Genomic DNA, 13,565 nt, shown 5'->3' on the forward strand with positions numbered 1-13,565 from the left:
CGCCCGCCAGCCCAGTGCAAAACCCAAAATACCCTCAGCGGTCTTTCGACCGCGGAGCGGTATTTTGGAGGGGGAAGTCTGGTGGGCGGCCTCCGCCGCCCGCCAGACTTAGAATCACCCCCATAGTCCTCATGGGTGTTATTAATGTAGTTTGGGATTTGTGCACAGACAGGACAGCAGCGGCCATGTCACATGCAGAGGCCTTCTCTGAAAAGTTGAAACACCCAATAAAAGATCTGGACTTTTAAGACATTTGCCAAGAACAGCATGGATATCCAAGAATACACCTTTTTCTCACATGCTCACACAGCCTACTTGAAAATTAGCTCTAAATTATTCAGTAATGCTCTAGTATCTATCACCACACGCAGATATTAGCCCAGTTTGTATATCGGACCATGCTGCTGTATTGATTGAGGTGGATTGGCGATATAAACCTAACCATGCCAGAAGATGGGTCTGTCATCCCTCATTACTCTGCTATCTGATTTTGAAGGGTGAAGTCTGTACACAGATCCAAGACTATTTCAAGAAGGATGACAATGGAAAGGTGACTCAGTGAAGTCTATGGGATTCCTTCAAGGCAATTCTTTGAGATAGTTGTATTGGTTAATGCCAAATGTAAAGAGATTAGGACACCAACACAAAGAATGACTTGAACAGCAACTACAAATGCTGACTTTAAGTATAGAAGGACTATGGAAATCTTATTTGATTCGGGGTATATTGCAACTAAGCAAGAAGATAAGATACTGGCATTCTAAAGCTTTTACCCTACCATATACTCTGACTCTTGCTCAGAAAAAAATACAAGAGGAATACTTGAATGAATGACAAATGCTACTGGTACCACCAGAACACAGATATTCCCTAGATTCCCCTGTATTAGAGGGGTAGGTGAAAGCAGCTATAAAGACATTGAAGATCAACAAGACACATGGCCCTTATGGTTTCATGGAAAGGTTCTGTAAATTCTCTCAAACATTTTGATCGCACAATTCACTAAGCTGTCTAACACTTTTTCACAAGGATTAGGAGTTACCTACACAATACCCAAAGCAATGATCTGTCTTATTCATAAGCGAGGGGAAAAAACCCTAATTTTGGTAATTCCTACAGGCCAGTAGCAATACTAGATGCTAAGGTAAGATGTTCATGAAAATACTGGCCATGTGATTAGAATACATCCTTTCAGATTTGATCCCCCTGAACATTAGGGATTCATTAGGAACCATGTAACTCATGACAACTTACATAGGGTGTTCATCTGGTCAAAAAGGCGAAGAAAAAGGCAGTACTAGCGGTCCTAGTGACCTTAGACTCAGAGAAATAATTCAACCAGATGGACTGGTGCTTCATGACGCAGATCCAACAAAAAGCTATATTTGGCCCCTGTTAGACCTGAAAGCCATAGTGTGGTCATCCCCAAACTTTGTTCCTCCCTCCCTCCCTCCACTTTTCTGACACTGTTTTTGATGGTTTTAGGACTATGCACACTTTACCACTGCTAACCAGTGCTGAAGTGCATATGCTCTATCCCTTTTTGCCAATTGGCATGTTTGATCTACTTGTAAGTCCCTAGTAAAGTGCACTGGCTAGTAAAGGGCCTGTAGATTGAATGCTACTAGTGGGTCTGCAGCACTTGTTGTGCCACCCACCTAAGTAGCCCCTTAACCGTGTCTCAGGCCTGCCATTGCAAGGCCCTGTGTGTGCAGTTGCACTGCCACTTTGACTTGGCATTTAAAAGTACTTGCCAAACACTAAACTCCCCATTTCCCACATATGTCACCCCTAAAATAGGCCCTAGGTAACCCACAGGGCAGGGTGCTATGTAGTTAAAAGGCAGGGCATGTACATGTGTGGTTTATATGTCCTGTTAGGGGAAAACCCCTAAATTGGTTTTCCACTACTGTGAAGCCTGCTCCTTTCATAGGATAACATTAGGGCTACCCTCATATACTGTTTGAGTGGTAGATTTTGATCAGAAAGGGGTAACCAGGTTATATTTAGTATGACCAGAATGGTAATTCAAAATCCTACTTATTGGTGAGATTGGATTTTATACTACTATTTTAAAAATGCCACTTTTACAAAGTGAGCATTTCTCTGCACTTACAATCCATCTGTGTCTTGCAGCCTGTTTCCAATCCACGTCTGGGCTGGTTGACAGCTCCCTTGTGCATTTCACCCAGACAAACACAAACACAGGATACTCAGTCACACCTGCACTTATCTGCTTACTGAATGGGTCTTCCTGGGCTGGAAGGGTGGAGGGCCTGACACTTACATTTCAAACGCTAGTGGCCTACCCTCACACAATGGACTGCCTAACCCCCAACTGGGACCCTGGCAGACAGACCTGTACAGAAAGGGGGTCTTGTGCACTTCAAAACCATTCTTTGAAGTCTCCCCCACTTCAAAGACATTTTTGGGTATATAAACCGGGTCCCTGAACCCACCAAATCAGACACTTCTGGACCTGAACCTGCAACCTGTCAAGCGGAACTGCCTGGCTGCCCAAAGGACCCATCTGGACTGCATTGCTCTGGAGAACAGCTGCCCTGCTGTTGCCTTGCTGCCCTCTGACTTTGCTGTGAAGTGCTTTCCAAGGGCTTGTATTGAGTTTGCCTCCTGTTTTCTGAAGTCTAAGGGCCAAAAAAGACTTCATCTGTTCAAAGAAACTCCTTGTGCCCCAAAAATTGGCGCACAGCCTTCCGGAAACGACGCACAGCCTGCCCTGCGACGAGAAAATCACCGCACAGCCAAACTGGAATGACATAGCCTGACTTCCCGAGTGAAGATTGACGCAGTGCCTGCGTTGCGGCCATAAATTCGACGCACAGCCCTACCAGATCAACCCACAGCCGAGCCGGAACAGCGCAGCCTGACTTCCTGAGTGAAGAATTTTCGCAGTGCCTGCTGTGCAACAGAAAATTAGACGTAACTCCTACCGGATCGAAGCAACGCCTGTGACTTTGCCCCGCACACCCTGGATTCCAAGCATCGTCTCTGGGCACCAAAAGATCCCCACATCGCAGAGAGGAACCAAGACTGTGTGCCGGAAATCGACGCAAAGCCCCTTGAAGCGGGAAAAGAAACGACTCCTCATACGTGCCGCGTTGGAGAAGCTGACGCATGCCTTATTTTTCATGCATCTCCTCCTCTGCGGTCTCCGTGCATGGTAATTTTGACGCAAACCATGTACTGTGTGCAAACAAGAGACAACTGTTGATTTATAAGTTTTAAGACTTTTTTAAACTTACAAAAGTGATAACTCAACTTGTGCCTTTTGAACCTTTATCGTTTTGACCTTAATTTGACCAGATAATTATCTTATATTTTTCTAAACCTGTGTGGTGTATTTATGTGGTGTTTCCACTGTGTTACTGTATGGTTTATTGCACAAATACTTTACACATTGCCTTCTAAATTAAGCCTGACTGCTCAGTGCCACGCTAACAGAGGGAGGGCACAGGATAATTTGGATTATGTGTGAATTACCCTGACTAGGATTGTGGTCACTTTTTGGACAAAGGTGAATACCTCTGCCAACTAGAGACACCATTTCTAACATTAACAGAAGACAAAAATGAAACAACATTGATTGTGGTACTTTCTTAAATTTATTGAAAGTGGTGCACCATCAAAATTTATATACCATTTCTAACTTTTGATGATCAGCGGTGAAAATAGGACCTGTGTTTGTGCAGAGACACAGTATGTACGTGTACACTACCGACTCACAGTTAAAGGTCAATTTGATTTTTTTCCTGCTTGACATTTTAATCCAATCCTAATCAACATGTCTCTGGATGGGTCTCAAAGAGGAGCTGGAGAGTTTGACCTAGCCAAGTTGGAGACATACAAAGCCAGCCAGCTGAATGGGTTCTGCAAGGGGATGGGGGTACCTACCTGGGGTGCCTCCAAGAGGGAGGGGTTCCAAAAAGCGCTGAGGGCCTGGGCAGAAGCCCTTTCACAAGATAATGTTGAGTTGAGAGAGCAAGAGGAGTGCTCTCCAGAGAATCAGAGGACTGTAACACATACCCACTCATGAAAGCTATTTTAATTGCCAGGTTTGGACTGACCCCTGGCAGGTATTGCCAGAGACTCAGGGAGAGTACCAAACTCTCCACACAAACTGGGGTATACTTTTTTGACTTTTCTAGTAAGACACTGAATGCATGGGTGTGGGGTACAAAAGTAAATGATTATGTGGGGTTGTATAATTTGATCCTGAGAGAGCATATGCTTAGTATTTGCTTTACAGAGTTGCACCAGTACCTGATTGACAGTAAGCTGACTGATCCCAGGAAGCTTGCTGAGGAGGCAGGCCTCTGGGCTAGCACCAAAGTGTCCAAAAAGGTATCTGGGGGGAGACACCCACAAAGGTGTTCATGGTTCCCACCAGAAGAAAGTGGGAGGAGAAAAACTTAAAAACAAGGAGTTCTCAAAAGGCCCCCAAAATAATCCCAAGGGGATAGTAGTACCCAGTCCCAACCTGATTCTGCAAAGAAACCAGGGTTCTTTGACAATAAGAAAAGGAGGTTTGTACCCCAGTGCATAGAGTGCACTAGGTTTGGTCACCATAAGGACGACTCCAAGTGTCCCCAGAGGGCACAGCTCCCCACTGAAGGGCAGACACCTGTGTTGGCTAGTGTAGTGCTCGGTGAGGAGGTAGTCCCAGTTAGCTTTGTGGAACAGATAGAGGTGACCCCAGTGTCCCTGGGAGATGAGGAAATTGTGCTAAAAGCCCACATGCCTGCTAATACTTCCAAGTATAGGCAGTGGGTCACCATTAATGGGCAAAGGGTGGAGGCTCTGCGTGACACAGGAGCCAGCATGTCTACTGTTCGGGGTCAGCTGGTGTCATTAGAGCACGTCATCCCAAATACATTGCACCAGGTCATAGGTGCTGACAATTGTGAGAGCCTTCTACCAGTTGCTCTGGTTCCCTTTGAGTGTGGGTGGGTCTCGTACTCTGAAAGTAGCTGAGAGTCCTGCATTCCAGTAGACTGTCTGTTAGACCGCAACCTTGAGCATACTACCTGGAAGGAGGTAGAGCTAAGGTCCCAGCTGGAGATGTTAGGTTTGCCTGAGTGGGTCTGCATGACCAGAAGGTCCATGGCTGCCCGGTAAGTGAGTAAAGGGCTTCTGGAGCCTGGAACAATGGCCCAGACAGCTGCCAAGGAGAAGGGCAAGGGATGCGAGAAACCGGTCCCAGAATTTCCCACAGTGGTTGACAGGGTCCCTGAGGAGGAAGCCCCTGAGCCAACTGGAGAGGACATTGCTGCCCTGTGTAGCCTACCTGAGCTTGCTTGCTGGCTGGCAATTTGAGGGTGGGCCAACCAAGGAGGAATTCTGCCAAGCAGAGAAGGAATACCCCACTCTTGAGGGTCTGAGGCAACAAGCCTCAGCCTAAGCAGGATGTGAAGCCTCTGGCGATCACCATATCTCTTGGGAGAATGATCTCCTCTACAGTGACCCTAAGATGCTGGAGGCTGGGGCAGCCTGTGTGCTGGTGGTCCCCTAGTGCTACCGGGCCTTCCTGTTAGGTATCACATCATCCCCCTGGCGGGACATTTGGGGCAAGACAAGACACTCGCCAGGCTTGTCACCCACTTTTCTTGGCCCCTAATGCAGGTGGCCTCAGATGCATTCTGTAGGTCCTGCCCAACCTAAAAGACTAGTGGAAAGACAGGGAAAAGGCTCAAGGCCCCCCTAATCCCGCTCCCCGTCATTGGCACCCCCTTTTAAAGGGTGGGCATCGATGTCATTGGTCCCTTGGACCCTAAGACTGCCTTACGCAAAAGGTTTATTCTGGGTTTGGTGGACAATGCCACCCGCTACCCAGAGGCAATCCCTCTGAGGACAGTGACTACACCGGTGGTGACCAGAGCTCTGATGGGAATATTTACCCGTGTGGGATTCCCGAAGGGGATTGTGTCTGACAGAGGCACAAACTTCATGTCTGCATACATGAAGTCTATATGGGATGCGTATGGGGTGACCTACCGGTTCACCACCTCTTACCATCCTCAATCCAATGGTCTTGTGGAGAGATTCAACAAGACCTTGAAAGGCATGATCACAGGCCTTCCTGAGGCCATGAGGCGTAAGTGGGACGTCCTCTTGCCATGCATTCGCTTTGCTTATAGAGAGGAGCCCTGGAAAGAGGTGGGATTCAACCCCTTTGAACCTCTCTATGGTTACCCTGTCAGGGGATCCCTAAGCATAGTAAAAGAGGGGTGGGAGAAAGCTCCCAGGAAACCCCCCAGGATGTGGTCAGTTACATGCTGGCCCTCCGCAACCTGATGAAGCGCTTCTGGATGAAAGCCAAGAGCAACCTTGAGGCCAGTCAAGAGGATAGGAAACAATGGTATGCCCAGAAGGCTACCCTGGTAGAGTTTCCACCTGGTGACAAAGTTTTGGTGATACAGCCAGTAGAGCCTAGGGCCCTTCAGGACTACTGGACTGACCCATTTGAAAGCAAAGAGCATAGGGGAAGGCTACTTACTGAGTGGACCTCAAGTCCCCTAGAAATCCCCTAAGGGTGCTCCATCAGAACTGACTGAAGCCTCATTTTGAGAGGTCTGTGGTCAGCATGCTTCTGGTGACAGATGAGGGTATGGAAGAGGAATCTCTCCCTGACCTCCTCTCTGCCAATGAAGATGATGGGTCAGTGAAGGGTGTCAATCTCTCTGACTCCCTGACCCTGGATCAGAGAGGGGACTGCTACCAGTTACTGGGACAGTACTCCTCCCTGTTTTTCTCTCACCCCTGGACTCACACACTTGTGTGTCCATGATATTGACACAGGAGACAGTCCCCCTGTAAAGAACAAAATTTACAGTTTGTCAGACAAGGTGAGGACTAGCATCAGGGAGGAATTTGCCAATATTCTGGCTCTTGAGGGCCAAAAAGGCTTAATCTCTTCAAGGAAACTCCTTGTGCACCGACAATCGATGCACGGCCTGCTGGAAACAACACACAGCCTGCCCTGCGTCGAGAAGATCGCTGCACAGGCGAACCAGAACGACACAGCTTGACTTCCCGAGTGAGGATCGACGCAGTGCCTGCGTTGCGACTGGAAATTCAACGCACAGCCCTACCGGATTGCCGCACAGCTGAGCCGGAATGATGCAGCCCAACTTCCTGAGTGAAGAATCTCCGCAGCGCCTACCGTGCAACAGAAAATTAGACACATCGCCTACTGGATCGACGCAACGCCTATGACTTCGCCCCGCACGCCCAGGATTTCCTCGAATTGTCCCTGGGAGCCAAAAGATGCCTGCATTGCAGTGAGGAACCAAGACTGCGCGTCAGAAATCTTCGCAAAGGCCCTTGCAGCGTGGAAAGAAACAATGCCTCGTCTGTGCCGCGTCAGAGAAGCCGAAGCACACCTTATTTTTCCACACATCTCCTCTGCGGTCCTCCGTGTGTGGTAATTTAGACGCAAACCAGGTACTTTGTGCAAACAAGAGACAACTGTTGATTTATAAGATTTAAGATTCTTTTTAAACTTGCAAAAGTGATATCTCAACTTGTGCTTTTTGACTCTTCATCGTTTTGACCTTAATTTGACCAGATAAATATCTTATATTTTCTAAACCTGTGAGGTGTATTTTTGTGGTATTTTCACTGTGTTACTGTATGGTTTATTGCACAAATACTTTACACATTGCCTTCTCAGTTAAGCTTGACTGCTCAGTGCCGAGCTACCAGAGGGTGGGCAGAGGATAATTTGGATTGTGTGTGACTTACCCTGACTAGGATTGTGGCCCCTATTTGGACAAAAGTGAATACCTCTGCCAACTAGAGACCCCATTTCTAACAGCCCCTAAATAAGTAGCAGTGGCTCTTGCGGGCTACAAAAATTACAGCCTCTATATAATTTAGGGCTTTGTCGCTCTCTTACTCTAAGTAGTGGAACGTACTAGATGTGTCCACTTTCTCCACTGCTATTTGCACTTGCTATAGAGCTTTTGGTAAGGCAAATTAGAGGAGATAAGGGGGTGCTGGGTCTGCAATTTGGCCAGAACGTGCAAAATGTGATGGTGTTTGCAGATGGCATCTTGATATCTAATTAACGCTAACAGCTACAGACCATCCCTCCCCCACTTACAAGAGCTATTGAAAGAAGATTACTAAATATGAAAAATTGAATCCAACCATTCCAAAGCAGATGTCTGCGCTCTTAGAAACTACTCACTATTTCGATGTCCTGTCAAATCAATTAAATAACTGGATGTCAGTGCCACTTCTAACCCTAGACACCTATTTAAAGCTAGCTTCACCTCAATCTAACCACATCAAAATTGGAATTAAACAGATAGTTGGTGATCCCTGTTTCATGGATAGGCAGAAATAACTTCATTAAAATGATGGAGTTCCCTAATATATTCTATACCGTTTTCAAGCTCTGCCTATTATTCTTTTTTGTGGCCTTTAATAGGCATTGCTAAAATATATCTGGACAGGGTTTCTAGGGTCTTGTATAAAGCAATCTGCCAGTCCACAAAAGGTGGGGCTTTGCCCTGCTTGACTTGAAATCCTCATATTGAGTAGCTCAATCTAAAGTCATCACAGAGTAGAGCACTAGGGCATCAGAAAACATTTGGTTTGGTAGTGGGCCTTTCATTGTGGGACATCTAATGGAAAGAAAATGTGGCCGCCCAGCAAATGTCTACCTTAGCACAGCTATTTCACTACCGATCTGAGACACCTTAAAGAAATGCTTACACCTGACTTCATTTTCATCTCAACACAAGCCTTTCCATTTCAATTCACTATATACGCCTACCCTCCAACTGGAATCCTTTTATGTATGACATAGGGAGGACTGAGTTTCAATCTCTTTCGTATTGAGACTTTTAAGACTTTGAAGACTATAAAACAGGTTTCCACTTAAAAGAAAGCAAGATATTTAATTATACACATATACGACATAGGCGCTCATACAACCTTGGTAGAAGATTTCAGCGTTCGTGGAATTAACCCACATTAAAAAATTCACAAAGCACGCGACCGAGTAAGAGGGGATCATTTCATGTTTATATAGTCATCTTTTGGAGATGACCCCATTCGATCACCCCTCTTAGAGCGGTGGCCAGGACTGACCAGTGGGATGCTGACCAAAATGTAATGGTTGGATATATGGAGAGATCGTCACATAAATGTATGCAGTATCCGAGGTAGAAATGTGAACTACAAAGTACTATTAGACTGGCACCACTATCCAATTAAACTACACAAGTTTTACCCGCTCACTAGTCTGAAGTGTTTGAGGGGCTGTAAGACATTGGGAAATTTAAACCACATTTGGTGGGACTGCTCACATAAATCATTACACACTAGTATGTGTAGAACTTCATAACTATAGAGAAACTTAATAACATGGCATAGAGGACACAGGATTTTGAAATTATATATGGGACCTGTTCCTTTCCTATTTATCTAAAGGAGCTCCCTCTGTGTCATACCCACCAAGAATTGTTTCACTTTGATGTGCACACGGCCAAATATGGTTATACTGTACAGATTAGGATCTACTACAGATCTCTGTAGAACTCTACATTAATATTTAGTCTTTGTGAATTCATGTTTACCTGCTGCCATTTGTACAATTGAAACGCAACAAAAATGCTACAGTTACATAAAAAATTATAATTAGGGACTACAATTCTTAGGTAATTTACAAAGCAAGGTGTACAATTGACAACACTGTGTCCGCAAGCTATGCACTTAGGTGTTGAAGAATCCTAGAATGTTCAGTCTCACTTTCTCATTCATGAAAAGACCAACAAATCAACATTTCAGGATCAAGTGGACTATGGCTGTAAGCAAGATCGCATAGGTTGAACTAAAGTGGATAAAAAATGTTTTGCTGCCAGCTTAAATCACCTTATTTCGGTGAATGGAGCCCAAAGTGACAAATTATCGATATCAATTATGTATACGGAGGTATTATGGAAACAGTGTATAGCATTCCATATTGGCTTACCTATGTCACTTCTTGGTGTCGCCCATTATGGCGAATTAATCCACATCTCTAAGGTTGCTGCTTGTGTATGGCCGGAAATGATGCATCATAAAGCTCACACAATTCACTAATGTAATTTATGGCTTGTGTCACGATGCCCTACAAAAGTGTGAAGGAATATTTCACCATTAGTTCCAGCTCCATACTGTTGTACAACAAAGCTTGCAGAGAGAGAAATTCTATATTGGCTCACCCTCTATAATTAGTCCTTCGATTCAATCCCTGTCATTGAGGCAATGGAAGAAAGATCCTTTAAAATCATGGTGCGGGAAACAGAATGAGTGAAACAAGGCTAGTGTGCCATGAGGGAAACTGGACTGCTTTAATCTGGTGCATCTAGCGCGATGTAGGTGCCAATTTAAAAATATTACTGACATACAGTACATGTTATAGCATAATTCAGTCCAGAAACATTAATAGTCATCTCTTGGCCACATTGGTGATGTCTTTTTTCCAGCCCCTAAATATACTAGGCCCAGTATGTACCATAAGAATGACTGATACCAGAGTCAATAAGTTAGAAGAAATGTCGCTAGTCATCAGAATTTGATTATGCTATTTCTAATTATAAAAATTCTTCATAATTCTAATTGTTCATGGCGTGAACTCAGGCCACCATGTGTTTTACAGATTATTTATTACACAAAATAATTTGGTGATTTGTGTCCTCTGCTACTGGTCACCCTGCTGTGCATGACACTTTTCAGAATTCAGTTTAGTCACATAACTCCGTATCTACATCCCATTGGGAACTTCTCTCAAAACAATGCTTTCTAGGCAGACCACAGGAGTATTCCACTGGAGAAAACACTCTAGGTAATAAAAGATGTACTGCACCAGACCAAATTTGCTACAGAACACTACGCCCCCTCTTTCTCAATGTAGCAAGAATAGCCTTGAAATTGATAAAACACTACTTGCGACCCCATGGAACACCTATGGGAAGTACTGTTGTGCCCAGTTTTGCCTGTCTGTATGTCCACCATTTTCAAAGTGAATTTCTGTACCCAGAGTCTAATCCTTCCGAAGACTGCATTAGACTGAGGTGCAGCTGCATTACTAATCTAGAAGGGGAAGACAAGATAGGCCACTTTTTTTGGAATGGTTGAACTCACAGAACACCTTCCTGAGATTCTCATCAAATATGACTTTCCTGGGCCTTCTCTTTTCTGGACCTTGTTATAAGGGCAGTTAATGGATTTCTACTAACTACTGTCTTTCACAAACTCACAGATAAAAATAACCTACTATTGTGTCATAGTTTCCATCCCGAGCTTTAAGACAGATTCTGCCAGGAGGACAGTTCCTGCACCTCTGCTGAAACTGTACTTTTATGACCGATTTTGACACGAAGGCCAGTACTTTGAGCAAGAACGGCTAGAATAGGACTCTCTACCGGAGCAATAAAAGAAGCATATAAACATAAAAGAGACAATAACCCAGAAAGCTTACTTGAAATGCTTACAAAACCAAAAGAGAACATGTTGATATGCGTAACTATATATTGTGCAGCATCAAATGCACTTAAGAAAATTATTAACAAACATTGGCTCATTTGAAACTCGATCTGTACAGAAACCAATGTTCTCTTTAAATAAAATGCTAACTTCAGGAACATTTTGGCTCAACTAGGTCACAAGATAGAGGGGCCCCATAGAACCTAATTTATGAGGACTACTGTGGGTGAAGGAGAATTGCGCCTGTGGTGGATGCAGTGTCTGCTTCGTAACAAACACTAGGAAGTTATGTGCAACTCAGAAAATGTTATCTACTTGATAGTGTTCATGTAATTTTCTTGATGGCTGGAATTTCCACACGAAAATTAAAAAAGAAGAGCATATAAGCAACAGTGTGCAAAAAAACGACAAAATTGACAACACATTTTTGGGTAAACAATCATGCTGAAGACCATTTAAAATAGGTATTCCTGGACAAATTTAAATGACCATGGAATAAAAAAAAGTTGAAAAATCCATTGCTGAAATATGAACTACGCTGGATATACAGATTGAGAACCCATGTGAGAGGCCTAAATGTGGACATCCTGTGGCATCATGTAAATGCCATATAAGAATTGGGGTTGGGTCTATTCAATACACTGTATTCAATAACTTTCCTGATGATTGTAACCCCAATTATGCTTGCCACACTCAGTTGATATAAGAATCCTAACTACGCAACTGAATTTTCTTTTTTTTTTTTTAAACATGATTAGACTTTTTCAATGCACTTTGTTCAGGAATTGAGTAGGTTTAGCTACATAGGCAAAAAGGAAAGACAAGAGACCCACTGACCCTATGGTTGGGATACTATTGTTATTGTCTGAGGAAATATGTTGGGCTTTAGGTCTAAACCATGTTTATTATACCCGAAGACACGATTACTGTTAAATAAAAGACATGAGTGGGAAACATGGGCAATATTGAGACTTGCGTCTCATCGTTATAAGAAAAGGCAGTGGCGTAACATAGTTCCCCACAGCCCCTGCATTGGGAAGTAGGGGGCTGAGCTCCAGGAGTTCCCCTCAGCACAGTAACCTGACCTGAGAGCTCCTGACTATGTTCGGTTGCGGGGGGCCTCCATGTACTTTGTAGGGGAGCCTCATCAAGTTTCGTTAGGCCACTTAGAAAATGAGTGTTTTCAGATCAATATGATTTAGAATTCTGAATAAGGAGAGATATCTGGAACCCAATATAATTATCACTATAGTTACCCTATCAGTAGGGTGGTCATTGTAGCCCGGTCCCTATCTATTTCAAATTATTCAGAGATGGAGACATGCACCAGCTTTTCCTTAACAGGTTAGGATGTCAGAAACTGCAACGTAATGGAATCACAACTTCCACTTCGAGCACTGAGTTCAGAATAAAACCAGCATGCCTTCATATCCAACATATCCTTGGAGGGTGTGGCATGGCAGGAATGTGGCATCAGGACCTTTGTTGATATAAGTTAAACTGGGGTTTCAGCCCAAAGGGTAATAACTTTGAGAAAAACAATTGTAAATAATGACTTATTTCCTGCTCCTGAATTTTGGCTACATCAATGTTAGGAAGTTTGTCAGACTACAAAGAAAAACCTGTTTCGCAAGCACTATCAATATAATTTCACTGCCCTGCTCCATATAGGTCTTACAGTTCTCCTGTTAGTTACTGTATTGAATAGAAGTAAGAAATACCAACTGCCTATAGCCCCGCTCTTTTGGAAGCAGGTGACTGCTTCTATATAAACTTAAGGGAATATAGTGTGATATGTTTGTGATTTATCCTTTGATTCTGTGTGCCCACATGGCATCCCCGGGTTAACAATTCCTTACAAGACAACTGGGTAAGACAAACAAAAATTTGCTTTTTTTATTTAAAAAAAAAAAAAAAAAGCCATCTTGTGTGCTGTGTATAATTTGGTTTGCAGTCTTCTGTTCTCCTGTAAAGATTACTCCTGTGTCTAATACTGCAAGTGTGAAATATGTTTTTCACTTTTGTCAATGCTAACACACTATACACCTGACAGTGGGGCGTACTCCTGA

At 43.9% G+C, this 13,565-nt stretch overlaps 1 protein-coding gene across 2 annotated transcripts in view; it reads left to right on the top strand.

Moving 5' to 3' along the window:
* The window catches only part of RNF213 (ring finger protein 213), a 1,978,231-nt gene that overhangs the window by 371,019 nt on the left and 1,593,647 nt on the right, over positions 1 to 13,565 (top strand). The window lies entirely within an intron of this gene.

Source organism: Pleurodeles waltl, chromosome 7, assembly GCF_031143425.1.
Source record: "Pleurodeles waltl isolate 20211129_DDA chromosome 7, aPleWal1.hap1.20221129, whole genome shotgun sequence".
In the NCBI taxonomy this organism is placed as follows: Eukaryota; Metazoa; Chordata; class Amphibia; order Caudata; family Salamandridae; genus Pleurodeles; species Pleurodeles waltl.